A 17,676-nucleotide genomic window follows, 5' to 3' on the forward strand; every position below is an offset into this window, starting at 1 on the left:
AAGTCATATTTGTTTCCAAAAATTTTAAAAATCGAAAAAAAAAAAAGATTTTATTTTTCAAAAATTAGAAAAAAATCAGAAAATATAATCATATTTTTTTTAAAATATTTTAAAAAATTCTGGAATTTAGTTTTCAAAATAAAAAAAAGCAAATTTTCAAAATTACAAAAGAGGTCAGATAAATCTGAAATTTTTTTAAAAATCTGTATACAAATATTGAAAAAAGTCAGATTTTTTATTCGAAAATTTTATTCCACAATTTTAATAAAATATTGAGAAAAAAATCATTTCATTCCACAAATATAAGATTTATGATTTCTACCTCCTCTAAGGAAATGCTTAATTCTAGGAAAAATGAAATTTCCACGACTTTTTTAAAACCCTCTAAATTTGTATTCAGATTTTTAAAAATTATATTTTTTTCCAGAATGTTTTTAAAAAATCTGACCTTTTTTTAATTTTGAAAATTTACTTTTTTTGTATTTTGAAAATATTAATAATTTTTTAAAATCTTTTTAATCTTTTTAATATGATCCATTTTTTTGTAAGGGATCCATATCACAATTATTTGAAAATTGACTGAAAGTTTGCATCCATTTCAGTGTTTGGATTGTGTATGCTTGACCCGGATTTGCAATACTTGTTAGCCTGCGTTTCTTTGGCAAATAAAATATCACACTTGTTAATATGTTTTGTATATGTGCGTGGGATTTGCTAACGCGCATTCGCTTAAAATTAGAAAGATGTATTAGCAAATATAAACCAAATACAATACAAATATCTTATAAAAAGCCACAATTCTCAAAGTTTCTTATATGAGCTTATAACATGATAAGCAAGACATTTATCGAGAATTTTGTAGAATAAACCATAGATTTATTTTTTTTCTAAGAAGATTACAAATAAAAGGAAAGTCAATGAGACACCTCACCTCTAAAGCATGTCTTCCCAAGATTCTTAATTTCCTAATCTTTGAGGCTTTGATTGTTTATGTGAGCATAAATAGATCAAGAATGACCCTATAAAGAGTTTCACTTTTAATCTTATAAAATGATTTTATAAAGGTTAGTTAAACTTTACGATGTCCTATGAACACAACTCAATTGGTAAAGATATGTCGTTCGAGTTTGAATATTGAATTTTTCACTTATTCAATTTAAGAGATAAATTTTTAACCATTAAATTAGTTGAAGAAAAAAAAACATCAATATAAAACGAGAATTAAAACTATGATATAAGTGTTCCACTTTGAAAAATAAAAGGTTCACCTAAAACCTTGGTCATGTGACACATTCCAACATTTAATTACATCAAGTAGATATCTATGGTCATTATTTCCTGTAAAAAAAATCTTGTTTGACTTATACTTTTTTAATTTGTTTAATAGAGTAGAAATATGAACCCACTTTTGATTAAAACAAAAACATATGAGGGTGGTTGGTGGTGGTACTTATGATACCAAGAGCAAAACAAAAACAACAATTGTGCACTTGTACTCCATCTTTTTTGAAATGGAAATAATGAAATGAAGATAGAGTCTTTTCTTCTTCCACTAAAGAATCCCAAATTAGCAATGAAGAGGAATTGCAACGATGCTATCAGTATTTATACATTCCCCCGCATTCGTATGCTGTAACTTTGCCGCAATGGATTCTCCTCCCTCCTCCATTGTCGTCCTTCTCATTGCGCTCGCGATGGCCACCTGTTGCTTCGCCACTCACCGTTTCAAAGCACCCGCGCATGTTGTTCTTCCTGATGAAATGGTGCTTTCTGGGCCACCGTCGCCATATTCATCTGACAGTGAGGCAGCATACTTGTTTGTTTTGTATTCATTAAACGGTTGCTTCTTCTTCTACCAACCATTTCATCATCGTTTGCTGTTGCAATATGTGGAACTGGAATCTCTCTCTACTTCTTCTTCTTCAATTGCTACTTGTTTCTTCTGTTTCTGCTAAGATTAAGAGATACACACTCACTGGTATGATTCATTTCTCTTAAATGACTATTTTGTTCAATGTTGATTCACCAACTTCATGCATGCATCTGTCAAATTAGTACCATATAGATTATGTCATCAAGGCTGGCCTAAGGGTAAGGCGACCCAAGCTCTCGCTTTCGGCCCCTGACTTTTGGATTTAGAATAAAGGTCTCACAATAGACAAAATTGTGTGTGTGCGCGCGCGCATATATATATATATATATATATATATATGTCACACAACAAATGAATTATACAACTTGGTCGTGAAGCAAAGATGGTAGACGCGAACTTTATGATGCTTACAACATAGGTTCAACACTTCCACTTATATAATGCAATAATTTATTTTTCTTTTTAATTGCAATTTTTTTTATAAAACCTATGAATTTATATTAATTACTCGTTAAAAAAACCTCATATTATAGTCCGTTTTAGGCCTCAAAATATGTTGAGCCGGCTGTATGTCATAGTGATGGCCGAGTGAGAATCCAATCTTATGAAGAATTGTGTATATATTGAATGATTTTAAGAAGGTAAATAGTATTTTTTTTTCATGAATTTTGGGGAGAGTGAGTATTTAAAAGGTTAATTAGCTAGAGCATGCATAAATAATGAATCCTGAAACTTGTTGATTGTATAAGAACTTCTCAAGAATTGGTTAGATTGTTGTGTTGCCATAAATACAGTTTCATAGTGTGTTGATTGTCTTAGATTATGTTTAGAACAAGTAAACATTCTCTTGACCTAAAATGATGCTAACAATGAATTCGAAATACTTTTTGGGCTGATGGAATTGGAACAAATTTTTTTCTTTCTTTTAGGTGCTGAAATGTAGAAAAATGGCCACAATAGTGGATTTGATGCATGCCAAGGTCTGAATTGTGTCAAAATGGTTTGAAAAATCTCTAGCACTGATGTCCAGGACATTGGCTTCGATGCAAGGGTCTGGGCTGCCTAATTTGGACGACCCGTCATGGTTTCAATGGTCCCAAATAAATTCTAACTCTTATTATCATCATCATTATCTTAGCTCTTCTAACTTGTAAGGATAGAGAGAATGTATAGGTTGGTATTAAAAGTCCATTAAGTTTCTAGTCAACCTTATGTTAATTAGGTTAATGTTGATAAGTTAGATAGTGTTGGAAATGTTGAATAAGATTGATACACACACACAATGGAATCCTTGATTGTTATTCTATCTTCAGGGTTCATAGAAACATTTTTTACACTAAGCATCTTGCAAATTACTTGTCTTTGAACATTTCAACTACTTCAGGGTTCATTGATTGTTATTCTATCTTCAGGGAAGTCCGCCATCTGTCACTCCCAGATATCACGGGCACACCTACGACAAGTCGGACTACAACCCAGACCGTCAGAACTGGGTGGTCCCTCTTATTGTAGGTGCCGTGATTATGGGGATCATCTTGGTCAAATTATTATGCATCCGCTATATTCGCATTTATCCACTGGCAACAGTAGAGCAGGTGGAGTTGACAGCTCCTGCTGTCCAAAGTCCTCCGATTTTTCCAGATGCCCCATCACCTAGGTAAGATTATCTAACTAGCTTATTCTATTAGTTCTGTGCTAAGGTATGTATTGCATTGTACTTGCAATACATATGAGGTACTCTAGCATCTTTAATATGGCTTGAATAATACATACAAGCCACACACACACACTCTCTCTCTCTCTCTCTCTCTCCCTCTATAACACCCCGTTACCCAAAAACAATTATATAACAAATATTCATCAGAGTAGTTCCACCACGGGCATGTTACACGTCATTTCAAAATTTCTTAAATAGAAAATAAAACTATTTAATTAAAACAACTTGATAAAATATGAAAACATAGCAGCGGAATAGTTTTCAAATCAATAACATCGTGAACATCCAACAACAGTTTATGGCACTAAAGGCCTCAGCATAAGTTAACAACATTGTACCATAAAAGGCTTCACATCAATAATTCCAAAATTGATACATAAGGAATGAGAATAAATATAACTAAATCCCATCCCGTACGTATCAGAGCCCTAGACAGTTGAGCCACCATTCCTAATAATCTTTATTACCTGCAAGTTACCCATACGAAGGGCAACATTTTCAAGCAGAAGGGGTGAGATTCACAATCAATAATAATAATATATAATTCATCAAATGCATCTAACAACTTAAACTCCATCAATTAGTAATAATAATTCTTTTAACGACTCCTAAACCATATCACGTACTCATCATATCAACAGTCATAAATCGATATCATAAACAACATCATAACAACATCATTTAACTTCATAATCAACATCTTAATTCGTATTAACATTCTCCACCAAGCACCTTATTAACAACTCATGAATAGAGGACAACTTAGCAACTATACGTAACATCATCATTTCATAATAATTATTCATCAAACATTCCATTAGCAATTCATGAATAAAAGACAACTTATCAACTTGACATAACCCTCATCAAGTACATTTAACAACTCATAGGTAACCTCATGTAATATCATAACAACCCCACATTCAACATCATAAAAGATCATCATAACCTCGTCATACTCATCAACATAAACAACGTAAGAGTACACCACCTCTTATAACAGACAATCAAAGTAAGAGTACACTACCTCTTAGAAAAACAATAAAGTAAGAGTACACCACCTCTTATAACAACGACAAGTAAGAGTACACCACCTCTTAGAAAGACAGTAAAGTAAGAGTACACCACCTCTTATAACAACGACAAGTAAGAGTACACCACCTCTTAGAAAGACAGTAAAGTAAGAGTACACCACCTCTTATAACAACGACAAGTAAGAGTACACCACCTCTTATAAAGACGACAAGTAAGAGTACACCACCTCTTATAAAGACAACACGTAAGAGTACACCACCTCTTATAGAAACATCTAACCTGATCAATCACCAACAACAGATACAACTACGACTTCAACAACAACACCAACGATGATAACAACATCGACAATTTGCATAATTTACTTATGACTCATTCGGCAACGTACAACCCAGCACGCTTACAATTTAAACCAACATTCACATCTTAACTAAGATCCAACAGCAACACTAGTAGCACATAGACATCCCAAAATATGACAATACCAAATGATAATCAACACTGCTTAAACATCATACATTTTCCACATAAGGCATATAGTTATTTCACATAACCAACAACATTAATCATCTTAATTTCAGATTCTCTGAAGAACATTAATATTATAAACAACTTCGTTTCTACCCCAAGGACCAACTCACAACTTAGGATAAATACTCTTAAACACCTTAATTGAACCCCTAGTACTTCTAGTTTTTAGCCTTGAAATTATCCGATAAGTTTTGGATTAACTTAGAAACGGTTTTGCTAAATTTTCATAAAATTTCACTAAGACCTCCTTGGAGTATTTTGATCATATCTCAAAAACTAAACATCATTTTCACGCCAAACCAAAGCCATTGGAAAGCTAACAAAATTATCTACAACTTTCATGTTTACACCAAAGACCAATTCAAAACAGAAACGTGTGAAAAAGACGCAAGAATGCAAAATAGGGAATGCTGTCAAAGTCAAGCTCGCGAGGCGAGTAAGTTTACTCGCTGTGGCGAGTTGCGACAGACAACTCTACGGGAACAGACCAGTTTCCAGCCAAAAACCCAATTTTTCATCCACCCAAACCCCAAATTTGATAGGAAACTTAACCTATGATTATTCTACAACCTGAACATCAATTCTTAACACAATTTCAATGGTTTCTACACTTTTCAATTCAAAAATCAATAATCAAAACCTAATCCCAATTATCCAACCTAAGAACAACATGTTAAATCATAAATTCAGAATTTATACACTATGATTACTGAATGTTAGCATCACCCTTACCTTAATTCAGATGAACAAAGCTCTACAAATCTGATTCTCTTCACCTGGCTCTCCCTTGGTTCTCTTGCTTTCTCTTGTTTTCTCCCAAAACTGATGTACGTGAAAAACAGTTTCTCCCTGACTTCTCCCTTTTTCTTAACTCCCCACTTATTTCAATTTTAACTCCCCAATTAATTCTATTAATTAACCCCACAACTTCAATAATTACTAATTCCCACTTATTCTATTAAATAGTAAAATAACTCATTTAATAAAATATAACACACCACATAATCCACATAACAATATAAAATCATATATAAAAAGACTCTAAATCAACCAATAATAATTAAATAAAATTGGGGCGTTACAACTCTCCCCAACTTAAAGAATTTTCGTCCTCGAAAATATACCTCGAAAACATATCCCTGCACCACAAACAACAATCAGGACGACAAAAGACAGTTTAAAGTTGACACACTACACTACGTGGCTCAACACGACTCTACTACATGGCCGGACGGACCAACCTGCTCTGATACCAATTATAACACCCCGTTACCCAAAAACAATTATATAACAAATATTCATCAGAGTAGTTCCACCACGGGCATGTTACACGTCATTTCAAAATTTCTTAAATAGAAAATAAAACTATTTAATTAAAACAACTTGATAAAATATGAAAACATAGCAGCGGAATAGTTTTCAAATCAATAACATCGTGAACATCCAACAACAGTTTATGGCACTAAAGGCCTCAGCATAAGTTAACAACATTGTACCATAAAAGGCTTCACATCAATAATTCCAAAATTGATACATAAGGAATGAGAATAAATATAACTAAATCCCATCCCGTACGTATCAGAGCCCTAGACAGTTGAGCCACCATTCCTAATAATCTTTATTACCTGCAAGTTACCCATACGAAGGGCAACATTTTCAAGCAGAAGGGGTGAGATTCACAATCAATAATAATAATATATAATTCATCAAATGCATCTAACAACTTAAACTCCATCAATTAGTAATAATAATTCTTTTAACGACTCCTAAACCATATCACGTACTCATCATATCAACAGTCATAAATCGATATCATAAACAACATCATAACAACATCATTTAACTTCATAATCAACATCTTAATTCGTATTAACATTCTCCACCAAGCACCTTATTAACAACTCATGAATAGAGGACAACTTAGCAACTATACGTAACATCATCATTTCATAATAATTATTCATCAAACATTCCATTAGCAATTCATGAATAAAAGACAACTTATCAACTTGACATAACCCTCATCAAGTACATTTAACAACTCATAGGTAACCTCATGTAATATCATAACAACCCCACATTCAACATCATAAAAGATCATCATAACCTCGTCATACTCATCAACATAAACAACGTAAGAGTACACCACCTCTTATAACAGACAATCAAAGTAAGAGTACACTACCTCTTAGAAAAACAATAAAGTAAGAGTACACCACCTCTTATAACAACGACAAGTAAGAGTACACCACCTCTTAGAAAGACAGTAAAGTAAGAGTACATCACCTCTTATAACAACGACAAGTAAGAGTACACCACCTCTTAGAAAGACAGTAAAGTAAGAGTACACCACCTCTTATAACAACGACAAGTAAGAGTACACCACCTCTTATAAAGACGACAAGTAAGAGTACACCACCTCTTATAAAGACAACACGTAAGAGTACACCACCTCTTATAGAAACATCTAACCTGATCAATCACCAACAACAGATACAACTACGACTTCAACAACAACACCAACGATGATAACAACATCGACAATTTGCATAATTTACTTATGACTCATTCGGCAACGTACAACCCAGCACGCTTACAATTTAAACCAACATTCACATCTTAACTAAGATCCAACAGCAACACTAGTAGCACATAGACATCCCAAAATATGACAATACCAAATGATAATCAACACTGCTTAAACATCATACATTTTCCACATAAGGCATATAGTTATTTCACATAACCAACAACATTAATCATCTTAATTTCAGATTCTCTGAAGAACATTAATATTATAAACAACTTCGTTTCTACCCCAAGGACCAACTCACAACTTAGGATAAATACTCTTAAACACCTTAATTGAACCCCTAGTACTTCTAGTTTTTAGCCTTGAAATTATCCGATAAGTTTTGGATTAACTTAGAAACGGTTTTGCTAAATTTTCATAAAATTTCACTAAGACCTCCTTGGAGTATTTTGATCATATCTCAAAAACTAAACATCATTTTCACGCCAAACCAAAGCCATTGGAAAGCTAACAAAATTATCTACAACTTTCATGTTTACACCAAAGACCAATTCAAAACAGAAACGTGTGAAAAAGACGCAAGAATGCAAAATAGGGAATGCTGTCAAAGTCAAGCTCGCGAGGCGAGTAAGTTTACTCGCTGTGGCGAGTTGCGACAGACAACTCTACGGGAACAGACCAGTTTCCAGCCAAAAACCCAATTTTTCATCCACCCAAACCCCAAATTTGATAGGAAACTTAACCTATGATTATTCTACAACCTGAACATCAATTCTTAACACAATTTCAATGGTTTCTACACTTTTCAATTCAAAAATCAATAATCAAAACCTAATCCCAATTATCCAACCTAAGAACAACATGTTAAATCATAAATTCAGAATTTATACACTATGATTACTGAATGTTAGCATCACCCTTACCTTAATTCAGATGAACAAAGCTCTACAAATCTGATTCTCTTCACCTGGCTCTCCCTTGGTTCTCTTGCTTTCTCTTGTTTTCTCCCAAAACTGATGTACGTGAAAAACAGTTTCTCCCTGACTTCTCCCTTTTTCTTAACTCCCCACTTATTTCAATTTTAACTCCCCAATTAATTCTATTAATTAACCCCACAACTTCAATAATTACTAATTCCCACTTATTCTATTAAATAGTAAAATAACTCATTTAATAAAATATAACACACCACATAATCCACATAACAATATAAAATCATATATAAAAAGACTCTAAATCAACCAATAATAATTAAATAAAATTGGGGCGTTACAACTCTCCCCAACTTAAAGAATTTTCGTCCTCGAAAATATACCTCGAAAACATATCCCTGCACCACAAACAACAATCAGGACGACAAAAGACAGTTTAAAGTTGACACACTACACTACGTGGCTCAACACGACTCTACTACATGGCCGGACGGACCAACCTGCTCTGATACCAATTATAACACCCCGTTACCCAAAAACAATTATATAACAAATATTCATCAGAGTAGTTCCACCACGGGCATGTTACACGTCATTTCAAAATTTCTTAAATAGAAAATAAAACTATTTAATTAAAACAACTTGATAAAATATGAAAACATAGCAGCGGAATAGTTTTCAAATCAATAACATCGTGAACATCCAACAACAGTTTATGGCACTAAAGGCCTCAGCATAAGTTAACAACATTGTACCATAAAAGGCTTCACATCAATAATTCCAAAATTGATACATAAGGAATGAGAATAAATATAACTAAATCCCATCCCGTACGTATCAGAGCCCTAGACAGTTGAGCCACCATTCCTAATAATCTTTATTACCTGCAAGTTACCCATACGAAGGGCAACATTTTCAAGCAGAAGGGGTGAGATTCACAATCAATAATAATAATATATAATTCATCAAATGCATCTAACAACTTAAACTCCATCAATTAGTAATAATAATTCTTTTAACGACTCCTAAACCATATCACGTACTCATCATATCAACAGTCATAAATCGATATCATAAACAACATCATAACAACATCATTTAACTTCATAATCAACATCTTAATTCGTATTAACATTCTCCACCAAGCACCTTATTAACAACTCATGAATAGAGGACAACTTAGCAACTATACGTAACATCATCATTTCATAATAATTATTCATCAAACATTCCATTAGCAATTCATGAATAAAAGACAACTTATCAACTTGACATAACCCTCATCAAGTACATTTAACAACTCATAGGTAACCTCATGTAATATCATAACAACCCCACATTCAACATCATAAAAGATCATCATAACCTCGTCATACTCATCAACATAAACAACGTAAGAGTACACCACCTCTTATAACAGACAATCAAAGTAAGAGTACACTACCTCTTAGAAAAACAATAAAGTAAGAGTACACCACCTCTTATAACAACGACAAGTAAGAGTACACCACCTCTTAGAAAGACAGTAAAGTAAGAGTACATCACCTCTTATAACAACGACAAGTAAGAGTACACCACCTCTTAGAAAGACAGTAAAGTAAGAGTACACCACCTCTTATAACAACGACAAGTAAGAGTACACCACCTCTTATAAAGACGACAAGTAAGAGTACACCACCTCTTATAAAGACAACACGTAAGAGTACACCACCTCTTATAGAAACATCTAACCTGATCAATCACCAACAACAGATACAACTACGACTTCAACAACAACACCAACGATGATAACAACATCGACAATTTGCATAATTTACTTATGACTCATTCGGCAACGTACAACCCAGCACGCTTACAATTTAAACCAACATTCACATCTTAACTAAGATCCAACAGCAACACTAGTAGCACATAGACATCCCAAAATATGACAATACCAAATGATAATCAACACTGCTTAAACATCATACATTTTCCACATAAGGCATATAGTTATTTCACATAACCAACAACATTAATCATCTTAATTTCAGATTCTCTGAAGAACATTAATATTATAAACAACTTCGTTTCTACCCCAAGGACCAACTCACAACTTAGGATAAATACTCTTAAACACCTTAATTGAACCCCTAGTACTTCTAGTTTTTAGCCTTGAAATTATCCGATAAGTTTTGGATTAACTTAGAAACGGTTTTGCTAAATTTTCATAAAATTTCACTAAGACCTCCTTGGAGTATTTTGATCATATCTCAAAAACTAAACATCATTTTCACGCCAAACCAAAGCCATTGGAAAGCTAACAAAATTATCTACAACTTTCATGTTTACACCAAAGACCAATTCAAAACAGAAACGTGTGAAAAAGACGCAAGAATGCAAAATAGGGAATGCTGTCAAAGTCAAGCTCGCGAGGCGAGTAAGTTTACTCGCTGTGGCGAGTTGCGACAGACAACTCTACGGGAACAGACCAGTTTCCAGCCAAAAACCCAATTTTTCATCCACCCAAACCCCAAATTTGATAGGAAACTTAACCTATGATTATTCTACAACCTGAACATCAATTCTTAACACAATTTCAATGGTTTCTACACTTTTCAATTCAAAAATCAATAATCAAAACCTAATCCCAATTATCCAACCTAAGAACAACATGTTAAATCATAAATTCAGAATTTATACACTATGATTACTGAATGTTAGCATCACCCTTACCTTAATTCAGATGAACAAAGCTCTACAAATCTGATTCTCTTCACCTGGCTCTCCCTTGGTTCTCTTGCTTTCTCTTGTTTTCTCCCAAAACTGATGTACGTGAAAAACAGTTTCTCCCTGACTTCTCCCTTTTTCTTAACTCCCCACTTATTTCAATTTTAACTCCCCAATTAATTCTATTAATTAACCCCACAACTTCAATAATTACTAATTCCCACTTATTCTATTAAATAGTAAAATAACTCATTTAATAAAATATAACACACCACATAATCCACATAACAATATAAAATCATATATAAAAAGACTCTAAATCAACCAATAATAATTAAATAAAATTGGGGCGTTACACCCTCTCCCTCTCCCTCTTCCTCTCCCTCTCCCTCTCTCCCTCCCCCCCCTCTCTCTCTCCTAAATACGCACACGCACGCACGCATATAAACAGTAGGATCGAAAACCTTGCTACAAGACTGATTCATAAAGGGCCTTTTACCCAATGAAGAGGGTTCCTCTGTCTTAGAACTTGTCACTAAACAATCATTTTCTTTGGAAGCCTCTAAGTCAGATGCAGTGATATCATTAGTCATATCATGTGAATGGACCAGAGGTTCCTTATCAGCTAGTAAGGTCTCCCCCATAGGAAAGTTCACAGTCAGATTGCAGTAAAGTAAAAGAATTTTGAAGAACCAACTTGATTTTCAAACATGAGAATCTATTAAACTCATTAAATCTCCGTAGACTCAACTCGTTGAAAATCGTAAGATCGTGCGGGCTTATGGGTTGAACCACGATTTTAAGTTTTAACTACCATAACAACACTGAAGTTAATGTTTTCTGCGCCACAGCTTTATCATTCAACTATTGCATTTTGAGTTTTCAAACAAAAAAAACTTGGGCACTGTCATTTTAAGCGTGCATAGGTGATAATAACCATTATGTTATTGACTAGTTCAAACACCCTCAAACTTGTGATTCTATGCGAATCTATACAAGTCTGCCCAAGTTTACGCGAACAATTGTAAGTAAATTGACTTGACTCTGATACCTAGAGTCAAATCCATACGATTTTATGAGTTAAGTGAAGAGTTTGACAAACATCGATAAAATCAACACTTTTATTCATTCATTCAATAATACTTGCAGTTTACAAGATAATACTATATCTCATTCTTTATTTTATTTGCTACTCTGTTTTTCTATGCTTATAGCTACAATGTTTTCCAATTTTATCGCTTTTTTGATATTCTATCTTTATCTCAAATTCTATCACCTCTAATGGTCGGTTGTTTCTTTTCAGGGACCTCCCTTCTTATCTTTCATCCTCTCCTCGCCCCTCTGCTTCCCCTCCCTCCGTTGTGCCAAAACACCACTACTACCACTTTCCAGAGGGAAAGGATGACTTCAACAAGCCTCACCACTCATACAGAGTTTGGACATCAGTCTTCATAGCCATGGCTGCCTTTTTTTTCCTCTTGATCCTCTATGTCATTGTCCGTAAGGTGGTGAAGAAGTTCAGTGTTGTTCCCGGTCAAGGGGTGGCTGGTTTGGAGCTGGGACATTTGTCATCGCAGGAGGAAAGACAAGACCCAAGTCCATCCTCTCCAAGCTCGCCTCAGTAGCTGGACATTGCTGCCATCATGATGCTTATTGATGTTTGGAAACATGATTTGTTTTTAATTACGAAGAAAGTGTAGAACAATGTTAGCTAGCAGCAAAACTATACTATCTTATGAGTTAATTATTCAATGATTTCAAAACATGAAACCCTGTAAAAGACAATTACAAAATACGCGCACGCACACACGCACACATATATATTAATTATTAATCAAAGTTCAAAAATTTGAACCTCCTAACCCAAGGTCTTGGCAACGCCATTGAGGATAAATATGTAAGTCTCTAAGTGATTGATGTAAATGGTAAAAGAATTAGAATAAATATCTGCAGGTTACGCATTAATGTTTCAATCCCATTAATCAGAAACCTAAGGAAGCAAGGAGCCCACCTCTAGTAGTGCTTCCGACTTAATGTCAAAGCCCCAAATCCTCTAAGTTTGTCTTCAAAGCTTCTTTTCTATCTCTAATCCTTCAATCTCATTAAGCACTAAAAAATTGGAAAAATGGATTTTTGAGTAAAATGGGCTAAGGTTTATTTAAAAGGTGAATTTGCATACTTAACTCACATGTAATGCAAGCTGCATCAATGGTGGATTTGGAAAAATTTGCTACTTTAATTAATTCCCAAATTGTCATTTAATCATTGATTTTACTAAAAAGTCCTTCTCTTGGTGGGTGGTAATGACTAACATGTTCTCTTGCCTTTTCTTCATATTATCATTCTCTATTATTTACCATTTTCTTGATTTAATTTAAAAAAATTATGATTAATTCCACTAAAATTTGGGTTATTACATTCTACCTTCTTTAAAAGAAAGGTTAGCAAGCGTTCTAAATGCATAATAGATAAATTTTAAGTAAAAAAAAAAAAGTAATTTTATATCATTGCAATGTGTTAAATACATAATTCTTAAGATAAAAAATTTACTTAACAATGGCAATCCCTTCTACATTCCAATTCGAATTTGTGCTTCATTAGAGTAAGATGAAAAGCAGAGTAAGATGACATCAAATATTGCGGAATGAAAAACTATTTCTTAGAAAAAAAATTCCGAAACACAAAAAACATGAGAACGCAGCACAAAATAAAATAAAACAAATTCTAAGTTTTCATCTATCTCTTGGTTTAGTCTCTATAAGAAATTAATATTTGTAGTATTTAGCTGTAAATATAATGTCTAATTGAAATTAAAAAAGAAAGGAAAACCTTCATCTTGAAATTGCTAATATTTAATATTAAGGCAGTCAGACAGAATATCTATAACCAATTAATGTCTAAAGATTTATTTCTTTGTCATCTCCAAATTCTAGCCTACGTATGATTTATCATGATAAAACACAGTTAATCACCATAAACATGACTTGAGCGTTTGTTTATAGTATGAAATATAAACCAAATACCATACAAATATCTTATAAAAAGCCACAATTCTCATAGTTTATTATATGAGCTTATAACATGATAAGCAAGACATTTATCGAGAATTTTGTAGAATAAACCATAGTTTTTTTTTTTTTTCTTTTAAGAAGATTACAAATAAAAGGAAAGTCAATGAGACACCTCACCTCTAAAGCATGTCTTCCCAAGATTCTTAATTTTCTAATCTTTGAGGCTTTGATTGTTTATGTGAGCATAAATAGATCAAGAATGACACTATAAAGAGTTTCATTTTTAATCTTATAAAATGATTTTATAAAGGTTAGTTAAACTTAATATAAAAAGTCTAATATGATGTCTTATGAACACAACTCAATTGGTAAAGATATGTCATTCGAGTTTGAATATTGAATTTTTCACTTATTCAATTTAAAAGATAAATTTTTAATCACTAAATTAATTGGAAAAAAACATCAATATGAAAGGTTAACCTAAAATAAGTGTTCCACTTTCAAAAATAAAAGGTTAACCTAAAACCTTGGCCATGTGACACATTTCAACATTTAATTACATCAAGTAGATATATATGGTCATTATTTCCTGTAAAAAAAAATCTTGTTTGACTTCGCTATCTTTCGTGTAGGTACTTAATGGAAGACAAATGAAGATAGGAAGCTGACTGGGTGTAGTGTAGAATATGATGCAAATAGGTTTTAAGACTTCCAGATTAACATTTTCTACTAACTTGTGATTATGTTGTTTTAATAGTTAACACATAAATTTCTTATTTTTCAGGATGAGAAATTAGTTTATGCACATGAGTATGATGAAAAATAGCATTTATCTATTTATATAACAGATCGTATGGTAGGCTATAATTTGGGAGAATTTTCACCTACTCTAAACTTTCGAAGTATGCGAAAAATGATAATAGATCTCGTCGTTGACATTAATTTTAAGGTAAATTTAGTATACTAAAAGCGCAAATCATAATTCATAATATTTATATTTTTAGATTTAAAGGGTTATGATAATAGAAATTATGCTTTATGGAGTTGAGCATATTATTCTAATTTTTTTTTTTAATTGCTTTATTCTGCAGGAGAAAATGCTAGTCACAATATTTATTTCAATGAACTAAGTCAATGAGTCATAAAGATATATAATATATTTATTTTATATAAAAATATATATAGATAAAAAAGTAGACAAATAAGACGTATTATTTTATATAGAGTAGTGAGGAATTATAAAAAATACATCCGCTTGGTTTCAGATTTGGTACAACTCAAAATCATGATTCTATTTGGTTTGCACAACCAAGAACTTATTCCGAGAATTTAAAAGAAGATAAAATAATGCGAGATTGTATCAAGAATTATATGAATTATAAATTCATTAGCATTTATATGACTTGTTAACACCACAAAATGTTAAACAAAATAAGAAATTCAAATGTTGATTTGGAAATTGGTGACTTGTACTATTATATACCAACTGGATTGTAGTCGTTGAACCTTGATTCATTACAAACTTTATTTTTTGGACACTTCTCACAATAATTTGTTTGCATATTTGTAATGAGAACGTGGCCGGGAACCAACTAAGAATCAAATTCGTTAGATTGCAAATTTCCACAGCTACGACAGATCCAGATACATCGAGCATTTAAATAGATAAAAGAACACAAACTGTGTAGGAAAGACTAGGTAGAAAATCAAACCATTGCAAGTGTTGCAGCCTATGCCGTAGTCAAACTGCTACATGAGTGATGAGGCCGGAGACTGTGTGTTTTTGAGTCGCACACACGATGCCTTAAGGATTGTTTCTGCACCCGAGCTTTGCTGACTGCTTGACGCGTTGTCTTCTTATCGTCTTCTTACAACACCCAAAATGGACTTAACCTTCTTGTAAGCACATTTCTTTCAATGTAAACCCATGTATAGAAACTTCAGGAGCCAAGAACTTAGGTTTTAAGTTATAACACAGTTCATTAACTCATTATATATATGGTCCTACATACATTTAACGGTACACAATTCAACAAGACATAGTGATATGATATACATCAACCAGACACTATTCATCATGGAAAGAGATAAATCTGCTAACAAAGCTAAGCTGAAGAGCACTGAAGTGGTTATAGATGATTAGATTCAAAATGCACATATGCCCGTCTGCTTAACGGTCTATTCTACTCATTTCTAGAAACATCGACTTTACTTGTCTCTTTGACTTTCAATCATGACCATAAAAAAGACATAACACGCAGAGAATTATGACATTCAAGATGAAAGACCTATGAAATTATTCAAGTTTATCGTTAACACTTTAGACCTTGTTATTTAGACGATTATTTTCTATCTCCAATTATGTATGAGTATTAATAAAGAAAACATATCTTAGTTGGTAGGGATATGCATTATTATATGTAGGGGTCCGGGTTCAAACCACAGACAATCCACTTATTCACCTTAAAAAAAAATAGTGAATTCTAAAACCACTAGACTACTTGATAACAAAAAAGCATTTTATACCTTTTTTTTTATCCAATTGTTTTCTTTGTAAACTAGCTTGAATTAAAAGTATCGGGGTAATTTACATTTTTAAAAACATACAATTAAATAAGTTTTTATTTCAATAAAAAAATCTCATTTTTAATCCCACTTTTACAGGTAATTTCATTTTTAATCCTTAAATATTTCTAACTAACTTATGTTCCCAAATATATTGTCATGACCTTGTCTTTATTTTTAAGTGAACTCATCTATACCTTCACAATTTTGAATGATTTTTTACATAGATGTTTAGAATATTATAACAATTTCATAAAAAATTTAAATTTTTTAACGAAATGATTTAGTTTATGTTTGGTTTCACTTCTAAAGGGATCATATTTGAAACTGGGATTTGTAGCTTTTGATTCTAGAATTGATTTTCACACACAAATTTATAATTTTACTCACTTTTATATGAATGTATTCAAACCCAAACCACTTTTAGTGAGAATCACTTTTAATCGAAATAAATTCTCACCGCCGCACAATCAAACATACACTTCTTACTATGATTGAGACGAATCGTTCTAAATAAACGAATTTGATTTCTAGTGAGGATATATTTTTTTTTATCAATTTTATCTGCTTCGGACCCAACTTCAGAATATTAAAGTTCATTTTTTTCCTAGGAACCATATGGTTAACAACAACTACACAAATCACATGCTTTTTATTATAAAAAAAAAAAACACACAAAAATTGTTAACACAAGCCTGTCCCAAATCCCAATACAAAGAAAGTAGCAGCACTGTTTCAATTTTGAGACAAAATTTTGAACATTGTTGTAT

The sequence above is a fragment of the Medicago truncatula genome, chromosome 4, assembly GCF_003473485.1.
Source record: "Medicago truncatula cultivar Jemalong A17 chromosome 4, MtrunA17r5.0-ANR, whole genome shotgun sequence".
Classification (NCBI taxonomy): Eukaryota; Viridiplantae; Streptophyta; class Magnoliopsida; order Fabales; family Fabaceae; genus Medicago; species Medicago truncatula.